Source organism: Lissotriton vulgaris, chromosome 6, assembly GCF_964263255.1.
Source record: "Lissotriton vulgaris chromosome 6, aLisVul1.2, whole genome shotgun sequence".
In the NCBI taxonomy this organism is placed as follows: Eukaryota; Metazoa; Chordata; class Amphibia; order Caudata; family Salamandridae; genus Lissotriton; species Lissotriton vulgaris.
In genome coordinates this window covers 1,759,115,858-1,759,140,884 of record NC_141694.1, presented here as the reverse complement: position 1 = coordinate 1,759,140,884, position 25,027 = coordinate 1,759,115,858, and the positions used below count along the sequence as shown (strand labels likewise).

The 25,027-nt window shown below is 41.9% G+C and overlaps 1 protein-coding gene across 1 annotated transcript in view; it reads left to right on the top strand.

Annotated features, from left to right (window-relative positions):
- MSRA (methionine sulfoxide reductase A) overlaps positions 1 to 25,027 on the top strand; it is a 1,022,917-nt gene that overhangs the window by 108,036 nt on the left and 889,854 nt on the right. The gene's annotated exons all lie outside the window — the stretch shown is intronic.

The window sequence follows — 25,027 nt, the reverse complement described above, 5'->3', positions numbered from 1 at the left end:
TGTCTTCTGTGTCATGGTGTCTCCATGAATTACACTGGTTATCGGTGTCGAAGCAGTTAAAATGTAAAGCTCTCTTATATGTTTAAAATTAAAACAGGATTGCCCCCAAAATACCTACAAGATTTGATGAAGCGTCATTGCCCGCTGCGTCCCTTTCGCTCAGTAAATTTGTTTTGTGGTTCCCAAAATCAGACGGGCCTGCATGAGAGGCCTGTCATTAGCCTATTTGGGACCGACATTATGGAACGCCTTACCTGTTACTTTGCGAGCTGAGACCTCACTGCTCGCCTTTCGCAAGGGTCTGTATTTAAATTAGTCTTATTTATAATCTTCATTGCTGGCCTAATTTGCCCGGCACCGGTTAACCCTTCAGGTTAGCTGTGTGCCATATAAATGATAAATAAATAGATGCCGATTACGTGTATCTAAGAGAGACATCTAGCCGCAGATTCCTTAACTTTTGAATTCTCCCCAGGCGCCAGTCTGGATCCGGAAATTATTCAGCAGTACCTCTGCATGCCGGGGGACGGAATCGTACAGCTCCGCAGTGACGTTGACTTCGGTCATGACTTTAGTGGAGCCACATAAGTCCCCTCTGGGGCGCAGACATCAGTGTTTTCGTTTCCACACTTTAACGCTGATCCGGAGGAGCGGTTCCTCAAGTCGATTTCTTTCCTGACCTGCTTCGAAACTTTGTGTCGGTGCAACAGTGTGTCTTAGTATGATTACAGATTTCAAACCTTGTGGGTCTTGTAACCGACATATGTGTCAGTGACGGACCTGCATACAATTTGTCTTTGGTGTTTAGTCGAGCACCATGAGGCTGAAGATTGTGGCTCCTGCCAGAAACTAAAACAAAAGTTGTTAAAGGAGCAACGTTTGAAGTTGATGCCGGTGCGTGTGTCACTGTCTTCAGAGGCTACCTAGCCTTGGTGTTCGTTGTCTCGGGAAAAGCAAGGTCTATCTAGGAGCCAAAGCCGGTCTGTAGGACGTCGTTCTCCAGGGATGTCTAAAGGTATGGGGCGGTTGAAGTTGCGGCATTCTCGAACTTCACCGCGTAGGGTCGCTCGATGGGTGAGGAGGTCGTACGCGACTCCACACCGAGTCTCCCCATGTTTCCGGGTGCCGGTGCGCCGATGGTTCAGATGAATATTCTAATTCCTTGCACCTCATCTGTGGGACCCCATCTCCCTCTGGAGCACCTTTAGGCCCCAAGGAGGTGAGTGAGGTGCCGTCAGAGGGTTTGCCCCAGGTGACGGTTGAGCCATTGGGAGCCGAGTTTTCGGCACCGGTCGACATCCGCTGGCGCTGCTTTGGCGCAGGTCCACAGTCCTTCGGGATCTCGACCTACGACGCTGGACTTTGATCAGCCAACTCCAATACTGGCGGCGGCGGCGGTCGAAGTTGCTTCTCCTCCACTGTGTAGGGTTCGTACGACGTCAGATGCGAAGTCGACTATTCAGACTGAAGGTGATCAGGTTTTGATTCCTTCTCAGGAAGAGGTCCTGGAAAGACCTTTTGTGTCGATCGAGACAGGGCTTTTTCAGCCCATTTCTGAGATGCCTTAGAGGGAGGAGAGCTGGCTGTCTGCTCTGAGAGAAGCTAGAGGCCTGTATTCCTTTGCAGACATGCTAGAGAAGGTGGCTACAGTTTTAAACTTGCCACTTCCTACGGTGCAAAGAGCCACAGACCCTTTGACCGAGGTCCTTTTTCAGGGACAGATAGGGGAAGTACTTGTTCTTCCATTTGGGAAGGCCCTTTTTGATGCTTCATTGGGTACTTGGGCCAAGCCTGATTCAGGGGCCTCAGTGGACCGAGATATTGCACGTTTTCAGCTGCTGCAGCTGTGGGCCCAGTTTGTCTTCATAGGCACCCTTCCACCTGTAGCTTTGTGACTTAAGTTGCGACTTCTTTCCAGGATGTAGATTCTGTTCCTAAGACTCCAGTGGGTCAGGAGTCTAGTACTTGTGATGCATGCGGTAAACATATGTTTGCTACAGCAACTTAGTCTTTAGATCCACAAATACATCTGGTGTGCTTGGGCGATAATCCCATCCTTTATGGCAGTCGCTTCAGAATTTGTTACCATCTCTTCTGAGTAATGTCTGCTCGGAGATTGGTGATTTGATTAAAGATGATCAACAGGCTTCTAGGTTTACCATAAGGTGTAGTATGGACACCACAGGCTCTATAGGTCGCGCAATTGCATTGGCAGTGGTGTTAAGGCGTAGGGCTTGGGTGGCAACTCAGGTTTCTCGGAGGCTGATCAGTTGACTTTGGTCGACATGCCATTTGATGGTGCCCATCTTTTTGAGAGTCAAGCTGATGCAGCGTTAAGACGCTTCCGTGGAAGACAGAGGTCTTCAGAGTCATAGCTTTTCATTGTTTGTTACTGGTGTAACTTGTTTATACTTAAGATGTAGGTTTTTTCTTTCAAAGCCAGTAAGCTTTGTTAGGGCATTTTACATGTTGGTTAATGGTGTCACCACTTAGTGTCCTGTGAGAGCAGATGTTTTATTCTCAGTACTAATTTTCCCTTGTTTAGGCTGGTATTGATTTAGATGACCAAGGGAGGTTTCCCTTTGTCCTTTGGCCTCTGAGGATGAGCTTTGTGCTCCAGAGGTTATTATCAAGAGCCATGTCTTCTTATATGGAAGATTTTTGGACGCAAGCTTCTTTGAGGCTGTTCAATATGCTAAGATGTGCATGGTTTCGACCTTTCGTTGTCTCTCATAGGGACATGTAGGTATGTCAGTTGTAAGTTTGGTATATAGAGATGCTCTTCTCTTTAGCCATTAGAGTGATCAACGTAGTATGTCCTCACTACTCTTGTGGTGTGCATATTTAATTATGGTGCTGATTAATTCAGGGCCTACGCTTTGTATTCTTTGAATACATGTTCTTGTGGTTCATTCTTCATTTTAGTCCTCATGGTCTACGTGTTTTATGGTGTAGGTTGTTTTCTCCTTCTGAGTGGACTGCATATCTACATTTTTATTTTATGTGCTTCACTGTTTGCAAAATTGTGACAGTATACTCAGAGTTTATGGTGTATTCTTTGGAAGACACAGGTTAGTTGCCTCCTCCTCTGTGAAGGAATTAGGTAATTCATTTGTTCATTCCTTGAACATATGGGGTGTACTCTGTAGCTTATGCTGTGTGATAGGTATTGTCGGAAACAATCTGATGGAGACTTCTAGTTGCAGTTTCCTTACCTGTTTCCGGTCTTATAATTTAGGGAGTTTTTAGGGTTTATAAGAAGCTGCTCTTGTTATTCTCTCACAATGCTTTTTGCACCTGTCTGGAGGTTATATACTACCTGTCTTTTTGGGTATGCATTGGTTTTCACTGTGCTTTACAGGTCCTTGGGAAATCATGGCTGTTACTTCTTGAGTCGGGCTTGTGATCAAATTGTGTTTCGTATCACAAGTGTTGTCGCATGCACTTGTTGCTATCAAGGTTTCATCTTCTTCTTATTTTGATGTTTTGATACTGCAGTAATAGGTGCGTTCCCTTTTCTTCTTTTGCTTGCCTTGGTATGTTGAGCGTGCCCACGGCTCAGAGTCATGTTTAGACTTTCGGACCATGACACTGAAGGCCATGCAGGCGCAGGCTTTGTAGATACCTGCGGTCCGGCAGTAAATGTCGGCCAGTGATGCTCTATGTGTTGTCAGGCTACTCGGAATCTAACGTGACACAAGTTTTTAAATATTAGCTATATGTCTAGATGATACACCTTTGTGGGAATTTCTTTTTACTACTAGCATAATTGGTGAATATACATTTTTATATTCAAACCTATTAGTGTCATTTTAGTCTCTTTATAGTGCATTATGTAACCTTTGAGTGGTCTTTTTGTTCAAACAAAATTCTCAATACCATGGAGGTTTTATTGTTCATCCTTCTTTGGGTGTTCATTTTTCTTGGTATAATGGAATGAGTTCTAAGAGTCCTTCTTTTGGGTTTTATCAGAACAGTTTTTTCTCTGATATTTCTTTATTGTTGTTACATGACTTTTGCCTTGCACCCAGCCCTTTTTAGTCAACAAGTTTTCTTTCCCCTTGCGGGATAGAGGTTAATATCTAATAACTGACAGATGGTTCTTCAGTACTGGTTTTATATACTGGGGATCACTATCTTAACTTATGTTTCCATACCGTCCATTTCCAAATGTGTGTTGTCGGTAGGGTGGGGGTTGTTTCACCAGTGGGCAGTATTGATTTATTTGTTCTTTCTCTGAAAAGTCTTTGTTTGATATCATCATACCTTGTATTGGAACTGTCAATATGTCACGTAATGGTGTGATTCAACAAACAGCCTGGTGTTTTTTTATAGGTTTTATATTGCTATTATCATGCCACTCATTACCACTGATGAATGGGCTATATAGCATGTACAGTTTTCTTCCCTTACATGAGTGTTGTTTACCAAGGAACTCGGTTTCAAAGATTTTTTATAAATGATCTATAAAGTATGAGGTTTTCTTCCCTTGCATGGTGGTTATTCCCCAGGGTGAAGGGTTTCACGTAGCCCTCTGCTTCCTTGATTCTTTTGGGGTTTTTCTTTAAAGTCCATGTCGCGTATTAACATACCATTTGACGATTCTCCTTTAAAAATGTTTCAAAGATTTTTGATCTTTTTGGAAGACTGTTTCCACAAGCAATTTCTATAGTGGCTCAGCGTTCTGGCGCAGAAAGTTTCACAGAAGAAAGTGATGTCCGCGCTTCGGAGGGGACTTCTATGGCTCCACTGACTTCATGACAGGAGTCGACGCATTTGCGGAGCCGTACGATGCCGTCCCCCAGGGTGCAGAGGTACTGCTGAAAAATTTCCGGTTCCAGACTGGCGCCTGGGGAGAATTCAAAAGTTAATGAATCTGCGGCTACACTGTGCCTCTATCAGATATTACGTTACCGAAGGTAAGTAACTTACGTCAGTCCACATGAGTTCCTAAAGACTTCTTCAATATAGCGTGCAATACGAACAATATCAATTTCTAGTACTCTCATTTGGCTTAGCATCAGCCCATACACTAGTCTTTACAAAACCTTTGGCTCCAGTGGTGTATAAAATTAATTCTGAGCCAATTAGAGGTTCCCTCTGTTTGGACGACTTCTTTAAGGGTTCAGAAGATTGGCAGGTCGTCTGCGGAGTCTTTCCATAGCACAGATGTCTGATAAATACAGAACTATCTAATAGGCTACCATCCCAAACTCTCCAGTTCACAGGGCCTTGTTCAACACTTCACTAGGAAAGCTATTTCTGCCGGAATGTAGAAAGGTGAAACTACAAAATCATCTGAAGGACCTTCTGGCCAAAGCGTCAGCCAGGAAATGGCTGGTGGTAAGGGGGTAGGGTGGGGGGGCATTGCCTTAGTGGTGGCACCTGCTCTTTGTCTGGTGTATGTGTTTATCCTTCGGTTCACTATAGGATGTCAGCATCTCAGGACTTCAATCTCTTCATCCCAGTTCAGTCCTGGATTTCACAAGGTGAAGCACAGTGGTGGCCTCAGCCAGAGTCACTGAAGAGGGTTCTCATTTTCTCCTTCTTAGTCCCAGCATAATTATAATGGAAGATAGTGCGATGCAATGGGGAGTAACTTTCAAAGAAAAAGTGCTTCAAGGTTGGTAGGATGTAAAGGATCAGTTGATGTCATCAATTGGACTTGAGGGTGGTTCTGTTGGTGTTTCTTCATTTCGGTCCAGAATTGAAAGAGCAGAGCAGGCAGTATTGATTTGAACAGTTGTTATGGCATACCTGATTAATCAAAGAGAAACAGGGTCTTCTATAGCTCACCTCACACACACGATTTTGCTATGGGTGGAAAATAAATCTCCTGAGTTGCAGTGTAGCATGTTTTTCATTACTGAGTCCCTAGTTTTAAGATCTCCACAACTCTCTACATTTGAATTGTTAGTTCCTGCCAAATTAAAAATTTTGTCTTTCAGAGTCATAATTCTTGGTCGCAATATGTTCTGGCAGGTTAACAGGAGGAATAGATGCATTTCTTTATATGGAACCCTTTCTTCGATTTTTGTGGCTGTTTTTGCACATATAAGGTGAACTTGAGACTCAGTCCCACCTTTTTTACCCAAGGTACCATCAGATTTCTATGTCCCACAAGATTCTGTTCTTTCATTGTTTTACATTTTCTCACATCCTCAGAAGAAGAGGTGTTACATGCTTAGCATTGCCAATTTACCTGGACCTATGGATCCTTTCAAGAAGGTGATGTTGCTCTTTGAGACTTGGACAGGACATGGTTTGTGTCCGTCTTACTCACCTTTGAAAAGATGTCCCACACTGGCAAAATTATTGGCGTGTGACAACGACTCTATAAATCAGATATATATAGAGGTCATGTCCAACGTTTAAATATTTGAAGATCCATTTGACTTGACCGTGAGGTGAGAACTATGTGGGAGGGTTTAAATATATAAAAAGTTTTTTGCCCTATGCCTTTTTATACTGCCATGGACGGTGCTTAATATCAAAGTGTCATTAATTATTTTGACAGGTATGCACCGATCTTAACATTAAGCTGGTTCTGAGAGACAAGACCATTTTGGACTATACAATTGAAAGGAACATAGCTAAGGTACTGATTTAATATGAAATAATCTGTGGAATAACCTACAGTACCATAGGAACCTCATTGCTAGATAAAAACTATGTGTAGCTTTTTATGAAAAGGACAAGCATGCCTATGAATATATCAAACACAAGAGTGTGTGTGTTTTTAAATAAGAATGAAAGGGGTGTGAGCCATAAGGGCTAAGTCGGTTGAAAGAGTGTGGAGCCTTGCTACTTTTAGAGGAACACCTTTATAGGTAATATATTGAACTCTGTTATGTTGCTGCTATTTAAATATTTAATATTTGATAATAGGATAGATGACATTAGTATACCAATTTTAATCAAAGTCAATTGCATTGCAGATTAAGAAAAGATTGTGATAACTAAGGATGTTAATCGTGAATTGTTTATGTTTTGTTAGATATATATACATATAGAACTGAAGGAAGGAACATTGTCTGCATGTGTCCTGAAGAAGGTGGCTTTAACTTTGTGACACCACCGAAACGCATCTACGCTTTAGAGTCCGGTTAAATTCATTTTTGGGACAAGCTGTACAGAGGCAAAACATCTTAATGTCCTTTACCTTGTTTACCATTATGTTGAATTAACTCTGCAAAGGCCTAAAAATTGCTTTGCCCTGGTTTTCCTTCCATGTATTACTCCAGTCGTGTTATTTCTATGTATTAGTATCTGGTGTTCTTTCACTATTAAAGTGACCGTTATGCAATGTTTTTATGATGAAAAATATTTTTAATGGTATGATGTAATTTCTAATATATTGATTTTGTGATGCCAAATTAAATGAATACTATATATATTTTTTTAATTTTGCGTTTGTGTATTCCTATTGGGGTGTTCCTAGTATGTTACATATTTTGAATGACAGCCCTGTCTCGGGTAAGTGAGTTATATTGAAAGTGGTTGGTTCAAAGGGAACCTTATTTTTGACGTTGTCAGTATGTGAAGGATGACAAGCCTTTGCCAGTAACTGTGCAAGGTATATCTCCCAGTGGCATGTGTGCTTCCTGGGCAATGTTGAAAGTTCTATAGACAGTTGTGTGTCTGCTCGCCACGTGGGCTACTCCACCTTTCCGACCCATTTCTATCTGTAGGTGGGAAGCCTGGTATCAGCAGACTTTGGTGAATGGGTTTTGCATGCAATATTACCTGATGATTAATATGTTTTCCATTAAATCACTGTGTGTTGCAATTTATCTGCAGTAGAATGCATTTTTCCAGGTGCTCATTTCTACTTGGGTATGGTCCTATTCAGCAAGGACTGAAATGGAGAAGACAGATGAGAAGGTAACTTACTGGTAATCTTCATTTGAATTCAGGTCTTTCTTGTGACAGCCCTAGGTTGCCCTATCAACGCATTCAGAGTTTGAGGGAGCAACCAGAAAACATTTGTTAGTTTAGGTATATGGCTTTACTTGGAGGTGCTTCGCATATTGAGTTACTGAATTATGGTTCTTTCCTCTGTATAGTATAGAAACAGGAATGGGAAGGAAGACGTAGTTGTTGTCAAATTATGTTATGTTTAGATAGATAAACAATGTCTGCATTGGGGGAACTGTATCTCATTCAGTAAGGATTGGCATGAGTAAGACATGAAATATAAGTAATGAAGATTACTGGTAAGTAACCGGGTCTTTTCCTTAGCTGTGCACTGTCTCCATTTGCACAATAGAATATAAGGGTCTCTAAAAGTAGCTCAAGGGTGGCCTACTGTCCCATCTGGAATGCAGCCCCTGATGTTTTCTGACTAGGATATACGTTATTTGTATAACCACTTATGGACGTGTTTGAACCAAAAGAGATGTATTATTTGATTTGAAGTTGTTTTATTTTGTCATCTATAACATGTGATCATCTTGGACCCTAGAAAGCGTGTACTCTTCCACGGTTCAGCAATTAATAGTAGTGTGTTGCATTACTTGTAAACACTACTGAAATTCACATTAGCATGCCTTTCTGTATGTTTTGTGTAATTTATTTAAAAAATAATAAGCACTATGTTTTGACTTGAACATCTTTCTTTGCTTTGCAATTCTTTTGTACATTGTGTAAAATTACTGTTTAATGCAAGTTTATCACCTGCTGTCGAATATGCACAATGACTTGCAATTATCAGCACTGTAGTTGTGTTTGAAAAACAATGGTCTTGGCATTTTGACACAATCCCAGTTTGATTAATTCAGAGATATTGAACTGTGCACAGTTGGGACATTTTCCTGTAAATTGTGAGCTGAATGGTATTGTTGCGGTAGTAACTCGGTATCCAATATTAAAAGTACTGTTTGGTGTCATTGTGCCTTTACTGGGCAATTCTGAAAGAATTACCTGGTATTCGGGAAAGCTATGCGCAATGCAAAATTAGGGCAGATGAGTTGTATTTATTGGATAGGAATTCCAACTGCTTTTCACAGGTAGAACTATGGCTTGGTGTTACCTCTCCCATTAATGCTGGTTGCTGTAAAACCTTAAAAATGTCAATTCGGTTTTGGCTTGAAAAGGGAGTTAATGTCCACAACAGGATTATCATTTCACTCGTTATCAGGCCATTAAACATAACCACGGACATCAATTCAGATACATTTCTGTAGTAGCACATGGGACATTATTCTTCCCTTGATAACATCACAGAGTTGTTTCTTTGTCCCACCATTGCCTCCTTAACAAGCTCCTGCTTCTACTGACATGCTAAGACAGATCCCAACGTGGGAACAAACTAAAGACTATTGAAAGAAAATTACTCTTGTAGCCCTGTTAACTTTCTGTACCTGTCTCTGCCGTCAGAGATGAGGGATTACAAGGGTATTGCCAGTGATCCCTAAGGGTAATCTAGAGGTACCGAAAGGTGCATGAAAGGTACCCAAAGCTACCCCTCGCTATTCCTAAATGTTATCTTTGAACTTATCCTGCAGTTCACCTGTGTGTCTTCTGGGTTTTAATCTCATAGTTTGCAGATCATTTTGTTTGAGAAAAGTCTTTCACAGAGGACTCATGCAGCCTTCCACATTTAGAAGTCTTTCTGGTCTAGAGTGGCAGCCTAAAAACAACATTTAAGTTGAAAGGCATTTTGTATTGCCGAAGACTGTGTTGCATTATACACCTTTTGTGAATCTTAAAATTCAGATCTTGAGGAGGAATTTGGCATTTTAAATCTTAAACTCTGGGAAACGTGAACTTGTATCTACTTAGTACATATTTACTTTTGCAAATAAAATGGCCTAACTAGAAATATAGTCTTATGGGAAATATTCTGAATTGCTTTCTGATTTTCCAACAGTTTTCAACAAAGACGTTTTACATTCTGCTTGTTGAGTAGTGTCATTTCTTGGTTTCACTGTCATATCCCAAGCATTCAATGTCCTTTGTAGTTTTTAGGTATATTAAATCTATTTGTCTTAACAAATTATTTGAATTTACATACTTTTCTAATTTCTGTTACTGATTAAATTGCTAATTTACACTATATTTGATACCAGTGCATTTTGTAATTGTCATATGACAACTATGTAACAAAGTTTGAATACAGGGCTAGATTTTCCTCAGTGCGAGCAATTCTAAATATTTCTTCAGGATTGTTGTCAGACACCAGGTCTTTTTTCTTGTGCGTAGAAGTTGCAAGGGTACATCATATCTTTACGTACATACATATTTTCACTGATGGTTGATCGTTAATCATATAAGTAAGCATCCTTGTCCTGAGAAGATGATGATTTATTTCACAAAAGAGGGGTGCTCTTTCCAAGGGGAGGGGGGAAAACCCAACCGCACAAGGGTGGAAGGAACTGAACAGAATGGCTCAGGGGGGAATCCCAATGATCAGATCTGAAGGCACGCATACACCCAAGGGGGGTGTCCTGCTTCACCATAGGGTGCTCCTTGTTGTGCAAGCACTGCAAAGCTCGATGGGCACCTCAATGGATGCGCTTTTGCAGAGAAAACCAAAATCGGTGAAAGAAGAAGGATCCAAACCTTCAGTAGAGATAAAGTAACCCCCTAGGGAAGGCAGAGGGCTGTGCCTTGCTGCGGAAAACTCTAGTAGTGTTGGTGCTGGACCTCTCAAAAAGATCTTTGTCCCTCTTTTGATTACTAGATGATTTTATTCAAACAACCTTTAATATTCCCAAGTGGTTTGATGATGCCCTGACAGCACAACTACCTGCTTCAAGGCAAATTATTCCTTTGTAATTACACTTTAATAATGTTGGCAGCATAAAACATGCATTCTCAGGATGCTTGCATATTTACAGACACATTGTTTTGTGAATGTATATGACATTTTAAAATATTGTTTATTTTGCCAGTGCTTTCATTGTAGAAAATTACAATGTAATGTCTGCTAGGTTTGTCCTAAAAATCAGTCTGTTCTGATGAAAATATACATGCCAGTTCTTACGAAGATGTTTTAATTCCTTCAACTGGAAGTTTTTTTGGGAGTTTGAGTCGACAAATTTGCTTTGAATTAATGTTGTTCAAGCATGCTACTTTTTAGTTTCCATGTGCCTTTACTGAGAATACGTATAATATTTTTAGATTCATTTGCATTGAAATGTATATTCTACTAAAGATGCAGAAACATATTTGAGCATACTTTCATTTAAGTCTAAGTATGCTAGTTGATGCTCAATACGGTCGTTTTCATGAGTATTCACTCCAGTATGATCAGCCTGTGAATCACGTTCAACATGCGGTTAGAATTATGCAATCCTTTTAGACACGGTCAGGAAGGTTCAAGAAGAGAAGGCTCAAAAAGAGTTAGTATAATTTCATCTAAGGACTAAGCTAGGTCAGTGAAATTATGTATATTTTAGTCAAAAGCTGTGCTTGTTCATACAAAAGAATGACTAATGAATGTAAAGGTGGCAAATATTGGCAAATTGTGATGTCAAAGATAGCAGTTTATTCTGATGTTGGGAATATGTCTTCGCTTGTACAATTTGTGCTCTGAATAAATCTTTAAATGATAAACTGTTTGGATGTTTAAAATCATTACCAGGGTTCCTGTACCTTTCCAAATGATTTCTTCAAACTATATAACAAATCTTCCAATTACAGAAGGGTTTGTGTGTGATAATGTTTAGTGTACTTACTTTTTCATTGATGGCCCATTTTTCTCAACAGTTGAAGAAATGGCACAATGGTTTTGTACTGAAATTTTCCTACTTCATATATTGCCTCATACAATAATTTTCCATAGTTGTTTAGCATATGTCAGGCTTTCGGAGAACCTTGTGTAAAGCACTGAGCTGTGAACACGTTCTTTTTTCTGGTTTCTGCCCCCAGTCAAATAGGCAAATTGAGCTAACATAAGAAATTCTGAAGCAAAACCTACAATACTGCCGAAGTACTACCCAGGATATTGTGCCTTGCATTTGCCAACCAACTAATTCATTTCTAAAGATGCAACTCATTGTGCTATTAAGACTACACATTTTTTGTATGCGAATAATTTTTTCCAAGAGTTTTCCCATCCTCTTATCACGTTCATCTTCTGGTTTTTGCACTTACTGATTCTTTGAACCAGTTACAGAGTATAGACAAGTTGTTTCTGAAAGCATATCAAACTTTTCTTACTGGCATGATGGTTTGGTTACATATCCATTTGCTGTTTGTCCATACCTTCTCAGTCAAGTTTCAACCTCAATTGTATGGTTGATTTGCGATATCCCATCAGATTAATTCTTTGTCCTTTAAATTGAAGTTGATATATACTTAGAAGATACACCCTCTGTTTCATTCATCTCAATTGAAGTTATATGTTCTTCATCCATATGATCAACGTCTGTCTGCACCTCCTCCATTTATGGTTCAAAGTCAACTTGAAAATGAGCGTTAAGAAATCTGTAATCCTTTGATGTTTTGAGGACAATGCCAATTCTCCACTCAAGAGAGTACCTTCTAGTAACCATTCTTGGAAAGATGCTTATTCAGTCCATGCACCTTTCTTGGTTCCCAACTTCTTTTAATGGCCCCATAGAGAAGTCCAAAGTTTCTGCAGGCGGCATACTGTAATATTTATGCTGAGAATGGAGGTGGGAGCTTACTGAAGGCCCTGTTCAAACAGCGAAGAACCATTAATTGCTCTGTAAGCCAGTGCATGTTGAGATGCGGGTCTCCACGTGGCTGAATGTCCTTGCTTCTGGATCCATCCTGGTCTGCTCTTACTCACGGCAATCCAGGGGAGTGTTCCATCAGCTGTTTAGAATATAGGGCAAGAATGGTGGCAGTAGGATCGCAGAATATAGTGCTTAGATTTCAATCTTAGAGCCTCATTACGACTTAGGTGGTCCTATAGCAGACCGTGCAATGCGCCGTCCGCTGTAGGGCCGCCAAATCCATGGTGCTGCCGCCCGCCAGATTAAGAGTTAAATCCTGGTGTGTCAAGGGGTGCTGCGGCAGCCTGACAGCAGTGGTCTGTCAGTCTCATAGAAGAGCTTAACATGCAGACTGCCGCTCTCAGAGCGCCAAGTGCACCTTCCTGCTTGGTGTAGCATACATGCCACTCCGTTCAGGAACCGGAGGTGCAAATCTAAGGGACATGACATGTGCCCCCCTGCATGCACTCCCTGGGCCCAGAGGCAGCATGGAACCCTATTAGGGTCCCCTTAGTTGCCTCACCCTTCACCATGCTCTTCATGGCGGGCTCACCACCATAGAAAGGCTGGTGGTTTGGAACCTCGCCAAATGCTTCGCGGTGCCACTGCCGAACCGCCACCATATTCCTGCCTCAGACCGTCCCCACCACGGGATCCTGGATCCAAGCAGAATGGGCGGTCCACCCGCCACACTCAGAATGCGGCACACTGGACAGCCGTACTTGTAATCGGGCCCTTAGGCTTGTTCTTTACTTCCCAAAAGAACACCATTATTTCCAGGATGATAGCACTGTCAAGCTTTATAACTGAGGCTCCCTCATTACAATTTTTCCTGATTCTGACATATGAATACAGAGAGAAAAAACATTTATTTCCCTGTCTGTATTTTAGACTGTGGATACAAATTGTTTTTGAGTGATTCTAGATGCTGCCAGTCATGATTTCCAGGCCAATAGCTGTGCAAATTCACAGGTAAGGAGGTTAAAAAAGAAAGACATCTTTGTAATGAGGTTTAAAAAGCAGTAAATGTACTCAAGGTTCATACTAAATTTTTTCCCATAAGTGTATTGATTTACCATCTGTGTATTCACATCACTGAAACCTGTCAGGAATTTAAATTAGAGTATACATTTATTAGTTAAATAAATGTGAAACTATGCTAGCTTCAGCATTATTTTTTCACAAAACCCAAAATAAATATAGAAAAAATCATATGAAAGTTGCAGAATATATATATGGAAAAATGCAGACAGAAACGTCAAAAAAACAAATACCATAAAAGTGGGAGCCCTACTTATAATGTACCCTATCCACCATTTCATAGAATGTTGCCCAGGGATATCAACTGTACCTTTCTACTGGATTCTACTTCTGGAAATAGGCCTGAGCTCTCAACCCCTTCCTACTCTTTGGGGAGTAATTTGATGACTTGCTATTCTCTTCATTGCTAATTTTCACCTTCTGTCAAGTTTGATAAGATTGCCAAGAATAAAGCTCGCGACCGTGATGGCCGCACTGTAGCTCGGCTCCGTCAACCTTCCTGCCTGAACCGTAAATCCTGTACTTCACCCTGCCCCGAGGAGACACATTCGACGAAATATGGGAATATGAAAGGCTGCTTGCACTCACCGTTTGTCCTGGGTGCCGCGGATCTTGAGCTGTGCCCTTGTTTGCTCCGGAGCCTCCGTGGCGTGCAGGCCGGGGACTCGCCTGCGACGGTTGGCCGGAGCGGGGTATCGACGCCGACCCCTGGTGGAGGAGAGGAGTCGGCTGAAGAGGCCATTGTGTGGTTGAACCGGTGGCGACTGACCGGGCCCGGTCTGGTGGCCCGGGGGCTCAGCTGCGGGGCGCGGCCTGCCTCGGACGGGGGTTGACCGTACAGGAGGCTTGTCCCCCCTTTGTTGTCCTGTCCGGCCATCTTGAAGCCCTTCGCCCGGAATCGGCGGGCGGCGCCCATGAGGCGGTGGCGCCGGCTACCCCCTGTGTCTTGGCGGCCCATCTTTCTGCACCAAGATTGCCATTAGCGGGACCCGGCGAGACTCCGCTGGGCCTTGTTCGACGGCCCGGTCCGGAGTTGAGGAACGGAGCGGCCTTGTTGCGCCGACAAAATGGCGGTCGGCGCCCTGGGTTTCGGACCTGTTGGGGGCGGCGAATCTGGTCTGTCGAACTGCACGATGGCTGAAGATTGTGGGAGTGAGCCCACGATTGGCGATGTCTTCGCTGCCCTGTAACAGTATGACCAATTCCTCTTCATGTTCCTGATGTTTGAGTTTGTGTCGATCTCGTCTCGATGTGGGTTCTAATTGTGTTAAGGCGGGGGGTGGGAGCTGAAGGTTCGATTGCATATCTCCTCTCCCACTGGTTTTTTCTTCCCCCTTTCCTTCCTCTTTTTGTCTGTAATGTTCTTTCCTTACTTTCTGATTCTTCTGTATTTCGGGTTCTACTTAGGTCGACAGGCACGCTGCCGGGGGGATAGGCCGTAGCCTTCTGCAGGGATGCAGGGTGGTTTGGGTGGGATGGGGTCTGTATATTGTTCGTTTTTTCTTAGTTCTATGGCTCTTTTGTATCCCTTTATCGGGACGCTGTGTCCGTGCGCGTACTCCATGGGGTGTTAGCTGGCAGTGTAGGACATGACTTCTTCGCGTTAATGATAATGATAGCACACTTACATGTCCTACTTGCCTCGACCCCGACTGTGGGTCTCTAGTATTGTGTGCCTTACTCGCCATGGGGCGCGTACTGCAGCGCTGCGTTCTTTCTTTATTGTTTTTCACATTCATTTTTCTACCCTTCCTCTCCTTTTCCCCCGCTTTGGGTTAGTATAGTGGATGGCTATCTTTGTGTTGCTGCTCTGACTCCTTTGATTTGTACCAGCACATATTCAAGTGGTGACGGGTGGACGGTGGGCAGCGGTGGGAACTGATTTGAAACGGGGAAACTATGCGTTGCCTTTGTCAATTGTTGCTATTATTTCCGATTCTCACTGCTCCTTTGTACTGCTGCTTCACCAACTGCCCGCCATAGGAATTTAGAAATTAACAGTTGCAATTGATCCTGCTATACTTCCTACTATATTATAAAATTAACCTTCTCTTATCCTGCTCCTAGCGGTTATATCGGGCCTTTTAATGTTGACTGATTGTTCATATAATGCTGAGGAACTGCTGGAGAATTTCAATCCTGATTTTGTGCGCCCATAATGTGTTGTGGCCGGCCTGATTGGTTGTAGGCCCGTATTTGTACGCTTCTGCTTGCACAATAAAGGTTTTCAAAAAATAAAAAAATAAAAAAAGATTGCCAAGAATGTGTTTTCCCTTTGGACGGTTTCCTTCTACTTGGGAAGCGCTTAAGGAGACGCTAGGCGCCTTTTGAGTATGCTATTCTTTGCAGCATTTGAAGAGTTGCCTTTTTTGGGGGAAATCTAGAAGAGGACTCAACAGATCAGTCAAATATCTAGTCCTTGACACAGTCTCAGATATAGTCTATCTCAGTGTTCAAAGTTTTAAACTACATGGCTCATAGCTACTGTTACTGCATCTGTTTAGTAAAGTTTTTCAGAGGTCAACTTAGCTTGGCCCAGACAGGTAAGAGTGCTGCATAAAATCTATGATTAACGCTAATCATTTCAGTTTATTTGAGCAAAAGAGACCCCAAAAACAGTGACTTTGGGTTTCATGCATGGTAGTAACCTCTAGTACTAGTGGCAAAATATTAATCAATATCTTGTCCAGCGCTTAATGAATTTGTAGCTCAACACTGCACAGAAACATATTAATTTGTGTATGATAAAATTATTAACTATTACTCTAAGAAAAAGATGGATAAAAATGTAAGTTAATTTTTTTTTGCAGTAGAGCTATTGTAGTACATCCTGACCTAAAGATATACATTTCATTTTTTTCTGGATAGCTGGTTTGCATTGCAGTTGCTTAGTTATGTCATAAGAATTTAACTTCATATATTCAAAAGCACAAAGTTCTATTGTACAAAGTATTTATTGAGATTTTGAGTTCTTTTTTGTATCTCAAGCTTGAAGCAGGGGATATTCTAACCCTGTGCAGTTACGCAACCCCCAGCTAGGTACCGATTAGATCAGGATTGGCCGGGCTTATGTAATGCTCCATTTTTTGTAAATATTTTTTGCAAGTATTTTAGTGTGAGGGTCTGCAGTTAACTGATCATCGGACTTTGGTACTTTCATAGGTTCTATAGTCTATAAAAAGAAAATAAGTAAAGTAAAACACCAGAGAGGTGTGCGTTTGGACTGGGTTTTGGAAGCTCATTTTGAGCAACAGGTATTTGGAGTTGAGTTTGAAGTGTGGCTCACTGGTTAGAGGCGGCAGACCCGAGAGCAGAGGACGGCCCGGGACCAGGGTTCGATTCCCGGCGCGGCAGGTTTCTGGACCAGGGTCAGCGGACTCGATAATTCTCTCGCCTCGGTGCCCACTCTGATCAGCGATCACACTCGGCAACTCTGGGCATTAGCTTGCCTCATCTTCACTAACGGCCCCACCAGACCGCCGGGGATGCCTGGTCTCACCCTGGAGATACCCATTAAGGGACCATCTCTCAGGGAAGCCAGGAAGGGTTTCGCAGCGGTCGAAGCGCCTTGGGACCCTCCGGGTAAGTAGTGCGCTATATAAATGCCTATACATTTACATTTACATTTACATTTACAAGCACTCTATGGCACCCTGTTTAATGTGACTACAGTCACCTCAATTCCTGTACCCTACTTAATTAAATAGACTACCCAAAAGTCCATGAGGAAACCTGTAACATTTGGGTTGGAGTGGCGGCAAATTTGATATCTGGGCCAAAAAAATCTACTATTCACAACCATGTGTTTTTATTACCGATTTCTGGTGGGTATCTAAAGCTTGAGTGGTTCAAGAGCCCCAAACATAGGAGGTGAATGACCTGTGGGGATCTTTGAAGTCGCACAAAATTAAATGATGGCACGGTGATGAGAGGGAGTAGGTGTTTATCTGATATTTACTTTATGGACTGCATGTATTTTGAGCATGATTGCCCTTGGTATTTACATGAGGCCAGACTTGAATGTTAGGACTACATTTTAAAACAACCGGAACATATAACAGGAGGAGTATGTTATTAGAATGATGTTCTAAATTTAGATATTGCGAATGCTCAGAAGCGTGTTATGTTGTGTTTCTGCTGGTCGTTTTGATGCCTTTCATTGGCTCAATGAAAAGTGGCTTTCCTGAAGAAGGCGTTTTCCCCCGAAAAACATGTAGAATAATAATTGCCATGGAATAAAAGAATTTAAATTGTATAAAGTAATTTTATTGATATTTTAGACAGCAAATATGGATCATGTTTGTAACAATAATTAATTGACCTGCCATATGAGTATTGTTAAAAGTTTACATAATATCTGTACAGTTTTTATGAAAGAGAAGGTTTCAAATTCATGAGATTGAAAGTTAATGTTTTCAGTGGATGAGAGGGAGGATGGTGTAGTGGATTTTAGATAAAACATTTTTGTTGAGACTGCAGATCTTCATTGACTATGAAATATAGTTGATTTTTTTACGAAAAATGGTGTTTGATGTATATACTAATCGAATGGAGTTACGCATGTACTAAATAAAATGTATTTCAATAAGGAGAGTTGACTGATTAAAAAAGGTTAGACTTATGTGAATGAATGTATTGAATGGTAAGACAGTTTTTTCCCTTTGTTATATGCATTTTCCCTGCCCCATTACCTTATATTTGCAAGGAGTTCCTTTGCATAATTATCAAGATTATTTTAGGTCCATTAGTCTGTAGAGTGTCATTAGCCTACGTTAATGAGAAATAGCAAAGTATACAAAGAAGTGATGCCGGTGGAACAGAGAGGATTTCCACATCCCTTTTCATAAAACAGCATCCCTTGCGTTACACATGCACTATTTTTACACTGTGTTGGACGCTCTGCCCCACATGGTAGCTCCTGGAAAGTTTAGCTAGAGACATCCATCAAAAAAAGGACTTTCCTGAAGTATCAGACAGTGTAGACACAGGCTGACAAAAACGTAGAACTACATACTTAGTTGAGTTATTTTCCTGATTTTGATCTTTTTGGGAACAAGAAAGGATTATATTGGTTGTCAACTATTGTTGTATTGCAGATTTTCTCATGGTGCGGCGAAGCAGCATAGTACTACATAATTGAATTCAGTATGTATTACGTGCACGCCAACCATTTAACAAAATCTGATTCCATTTACCTACCAATATGCCCTTATTTTTTCTTGAGGCAGCAGATAGATGAAGAGCCAAGTTTTAACCTCTAAAGGGAAACCGCTCCAGACTATAAGATTAATATGGGGGAATTACAGTAATATGACCCGCATAAGTGAAGTAGTGTGGCTCACTGGTTAGAGGCGGCAGACCCGAGAGCAGAGGACGGCCCGGGACCAGGGTTCGAATCCCGGCGCGGCAGGTTTCTGGACCAGGGTCAGCGGACTCGATAATTCTCTCGCCTCGGTGCCCACTCTGATCAGCGATCACACTCGGCAACTCTGGGCATTAGCTTGCCTCATCTTCACTAACGGCCCCACCAGACCGCCGGGGATGCCTGGTCTCACCCTGGAGATACCCATTAAGGGACCATCTCTCAGGGAAGCCAGGAAGGGTTTCGCAGCGGTCGAAGCGCCTTGGGACCCTACGGGTAAGTAGTGCGCTATATAAATGCCTATACATTTACATTTACACATAAAAATCAACGTGTGACTTAAACGCCCTGAATAATTTAAAGCTCTCATTTCTTTTCCGACCTCCTGAATGCTTAAAATAGGTGGTAGGAAGATATATATATTTATTTCTGAGTTATTAGTTTTCCAGCTAGCACTATTAGGAGGCTACAGAACATTCTGATGAGCAGTTCAAGCGACCACCAGCCTGATTAGCAGAGCTTATGTGAAGTCCAGCATTGGTTAGAAAGATCCGACTTCCAGTAAAGTCCCAATTTGTGTTTAAAGTGCTGTGGTAGAGCAGTACATAGCAAGTTACTGCAAATATCTTAAAGCAATTTTCTGACCTAAATCATCAACTATTATCAAACAACTTAAAAGTTCTGGAATGCAATGCAGGCCTAGACTGGACAGCAAGCAGACAGCTCATTTGTAATTGCTCAAAATTAACCTATTTAGCTTTTTATTTCTTACTTGGTTCAGTGTCTTGAGAAATTCTGCAGCTCGATGGAGCCTGCTTGCGATGTGTGCATAGTGTGCAATGTATAAATCCAGCTTGACATTAACAATGACAACACCTTTGGGCCAACAGGGGGTGCAGCACAGACCATAGACCAGTTTGTTAGTGGGAAAAAAGCTGCTTTATTAAAGACAGGTGCATCTTACAAACAAATTCCTTGGCCTGTGCCGTACAAAACTAATATATTTTCACAAGAACAAGGGAACCCAAAAGGTATATCATAGGGACCTTGGGCAGTATCAATTTACAAAAGACAATGGTACCTATATGTGGACAGGATAACAAAAAATAATAATCATACACCTAATAAGTAGTATGTTTCTTTGTCCAGCCGGACAAGAATTTTATTTTAAATGATCAAGTTCATAGAGAGAGTTTTAAGACCAAGATAACAAGTGGGCACAGCCGTGACCCACAACATTTAAGACAAAACAACAAAGAAATGGTCAAAAAGGCAAAGCGAAAATCTGTCTGTATACTATTGTTCAGTGCTACAGACTCAATCTCTTAAACATAACCATACCATTGCGTCAAACAATATAGCATTCATCATATTGCATATGGGTTTTTTTGTCAACGACGTTTCGATGCCTTTTTAAATTATGACATCATCATCAGGACAAGAATTATCAGCATTATTGTTTTGTTCAACAATTATTAACACAATGCCTATTATCGCATTACTTTACATGAAGGAAATGGGAGGCAAGGGGGAAGGAAAAACAGAAATTGTATATAAGTATCAGCATGTAAGGAACAATTTTAAAAACATGAGTGACATGAGAATTGCGGCGAGTGAAAAACCATGCACATAGCTGAGTGGAGTCGATAATCGGCGAGTGAAGGGGAGTTCCAGGTCTCTATTAAGATCAATAGCAAGTGAGGGCGGAAAATACTAGTCACGATTACCCGATCGTTCCGGTGATGAAAAGGCTAAGTCGTGAATGGCGTGAAAAATTACTGTGGCTAAGTTCATGGAAGTGTCAATAATCACGGGCGATGGTACGTCGTGAATGGCATGAAACATTTATTGGCTAAGTCATTGCTATGGCAATAATCGCGGGCAGTGGCAGGAGAAGAAACCTACATGTCGGTTTACTTGCTGGTTGTCTCATTCTGGGTTATTGAGGAGAAACCGCGGGGCTAATGGCATTCTGAGGAAAGAAAAATGTGACGTTAACGGTACCGGTCTATGAATGAGGCGGGGTGCCGGATCGAGGGTGGAGGACACAGTTACCTTTCAAAACAATTCCGGGGCTTCCATCAAGGTTGTGTGGAAACGCCAGGACAAAACTAAGCCTCACTAAATATTTTCCTCCTACCTTACCCCCACCCCCTCTCCTGAAGTTTCCCCTTTACGAACGATTTATAAACCCCCAAAACTTGCAACTTCTTAACCTTTCCTAACCTAGTCATCTATGTAACCTTCCTATGCTACTTCCCCTTCCTGCGTGCTCCCGGAATGACCTTTCCCAACCAATAAACTGTAACTGTAAACAGACCTACCAACTATTACCCAGGAAAAAATGCCCCCACATGGCAAACATTCCGTATACAAACCCAGCACCTGCTTCAAGCGACAACCAAAACGTACATGCTTTCCCACCCGGTGCACCTGTTCCCAACAACCCGACCACCTCCAATGAAAATTACCCCTTAGACCTTGCACAGCTACTACCTGATATTGACCCCATGCAAAAAATAGGGCAGGAGGGTGGGATAAAATCGCTCCCCTGCCCTACCCAGCCGGCTTCCTGCACGGCATGGGTTTGAAAGTCCATGCCCTGCAGGAACCTGGGCACCTGCACACAGGGGAGCACATCTTGTGCCCCCGCCCCCTGCATGCACCCCCAGCACGCCAACCTTTTCCTGGAGGCAAGACCTCCATGAAACCGCTGGCTGTCCTGAAACTTGTAATATGCATGGCGGCGCCGCCTGCCGTGCCACCTCCAGGGAACTTTGGTTTCCTGGCAGAGTTGGTGGTCCAATTACGGTATGACCGCCCAAGTCCTAATTAGGGAGCCACCACAGGTCTGGTGGTCCTTGGACCACCAGACTTGTAATTTGGCAGAAATTGAAGCCGTCCATCATTCAAGTAATATTACTGATCCATAAATACTTTCCCAGTTTAAGACCTACATATAAAAAACTCTAAATATGTTCAAACCATAGGAGTTTTCGGAAAGGCCTGATATTACTCAACTGTTGACCTCTACAGGTGTGTTTGAGTTCTGCTCTTTAAACTAATTACTGTACCAACAAATCCCATAAATTAATATAGTATTATAGTTGACCTTAAATTGTCAAAACTTCATCAATATAGCAGACTTTACCTGAGGTACAAAAAAATCTTTAATTTGTTTCATTTCAAGGCTGCTAAAGCATTTATTGTAAATGTTGCTCTTTTGAAAAAGGTAGGTGAAGTTCCCCGTCTTATAACACTCTCCTGCTTTCATTACCTTACTGCGGTCTTAAACATTTGCAAAGCAAATACAATACTATTTATTTTGGACAAAGTTTCTAAAAAATTAAAAACAAAGCTTTCATGTATAGTTGCAGTTGTCATCAACACGTGTATTGTTCATCATCTCAAAACATTGTTCTGATTTTCAGAAGCATCCTACGAAATTTGGAGCAGCAGCACCTTGACTTTGTGACATTAAATTGTCGAACAGTCTTGGCCCTCCCCCTCACATTTTCTCTAAAAAAGTCTTGGTTTGGTTTACTGCAGGTTGTGTCTGCCTGCATTTTCCTGACAGAACAGATTTCTTATCACAGAACAGTGGAAGGCTGCTAGTACTCTGCGATGGCATTATTACAAATTCTTAGAAGCATTTCAGAAAGGTAGGATATTTGGAAAGCTGTGAGGCAAATTTGGCAGGCAAAGTGACACCTCTCTGCCAAGATTTGGTGACTGTCATCGGCGTTTTATTCTCAATATAATAACTGATCCGCAAAGGATATCGTTTGGGAAAGGAGGATTTAGTCAGGCTGGCACAGGCTGGAGCAGCGCCAAGGCAGCCCGGGAAGATTGCCATGCTTGGCGCGAGAGAGGAAGAGAGCGTAAGTGCTCAGGAAAGAAAAAAAGACAAGACTTGGCAAGGCTCAGTGAAATCTGCTTCTTTTGTCTGCTTTCTCGGCTTGAGCTTGAAAAACAGAAAGTGTCCTGGGGTACAGAAAAAGTCAGAACTTTTTGGTGTTAATATTGTCAGTGACAGGGATTTCGAACTCTCCTGGGACATTTCTAAATGGTGGCATAAGCCCCTCAAGCATCCTTCAAGAGGAAAATCCAGGTATTTCTTGCTTGATACTCCTCCAGTTTCGATGTGTATGGGTGATATTGTGTTCTTAGTTGCAGTGTGTAAGGATGAGTAGTCTGAATGTTTTTGAATTGAAGTGAATGGTGTGGATGAAGATCACTTGGGCTTTTTCACAGATTCAAGAATTAAAAACGGTGCAAATTTCCTGTCCGAAGCATTTTTTATTCTATGGTGCAAAAACCTGCTTCAGAGGCATACTTAATTTGAGTACAGTTGGAAATTCCATGCACGTTTCCCTTTTGGTGCATCTGCCATTCGACCATCGAGCATCTATCTGATGTAGTTCATCCCAGCAATGGTAGTAACTGCAAGGTTGTTGCATTGTGGATCATGGGGCTTGAGACCCCTATTACAGCACTGTTTTTTCGGGGTTGGAGGAGTGCGCGCAGTCATATTTTGGCCAACAGTGCCTAGCAAGAAAGGCAGAACTCATCGAGACAGCGCTGGAAGGGCAGGCAAGGACTTTTTTATATTACCTTTCCAGTGGGTGTCTGCTGTGCCTTTTGTTTTCGCTCCTACTTTGTAAAGCAAGTCAGAGTGATTCTTCATAATGTAATAACTTTAAAAATGTTTAAATATCGGTGCAAACTGAGCATGGTGTTAGTGAATACAAAATGTTTTTGAATGTACATTAAAGCAGAGGCGGGAGGTATTTTGGTGTCTCTGATGTTGCAGAAGTTTGAGTATTTGTGTTTAAGATATATATTTTGACGAGTGTTGCAAGTCTGTAAGAACCATCTCTGTTCTTACATTTTGCAAAGGTGTGCATGGAATAAAATGAAAAGATGCATGCTGCCCCTAACTCTTTGACAGATTTAATGTACCACCAGAGTCGGGGCCTAAATCTTTCTCAATTACATCTTACCCAGAAGTGAACATGTAACTTCAAAGCCACATATATATGGCCCCACTCAATGGGCTGGCACCATTGTTGAATCCAGCTTCCTAATGCCTGTATTGGGCTGTCTTAATCCCAGATTTAGTTTTGTGTCTAGCACTAAGTACCTTCTTTGTTATGTTAAAAAATAGTAGAGAAAGATCCCTCAGCCTCTATGGTGAGGAGGTTCAACTAATATTATTCAATGTAACCTATAAATGATGAGCCCAAAACTCTTTTTGTTTTTGGAATGAATTATGTTATGTTCTTTGTTTAGTAAGAAGGCTTGGACAACTCCCATAAAGTTGCCAACCTTAACTACCTGATCTGTGGTTCCTGGTGTTTACAACTGGCAAATCTATAAAGTGTTTTAATTTATTTTATCATATGTAGGGATTTCAAGATAGGTTTATTATTTCTTTAGTGTGTCTCCTTGATAATATAATATGTAGTTTACATTATGTTGCAAAAATATAGTCCAGTTTATACAGCAGCATAAATAATGTGTTTAAAAGGTGATTATCTCATTTAGTGGCAGTTAACAGCCATTTATATTATCCAATGGTAAATGTAAATGTAAAATGTAAATGTACATGTATTTATATAGCGCAAATCACCCACATCGCAGGCATCTATGCGCTTGCTTAGGGAACCCGTCCTGGTATTCCCCTGTGAGATACCCCGGCAGGGTATCCACAAGGTGAAAGCCAGGCATCCCGCCGCGAGGGGCCGTTGTGGAGATTAAGCAAGCTATTGCCCAGAGTCGCAGAGTGTGAACCCGTGAGTCGAGTAGGCACCGGAGTGAGAATTATCGAGTCCGTGGAATTATTGAGCCCAACCCCCGTCGGGGCGGGGAATTGAACCCTGGTCCAGGGCCGATCTCAGCTTCCGGGTCTGCCGCCTCTAACCCCTGAGCCACACTT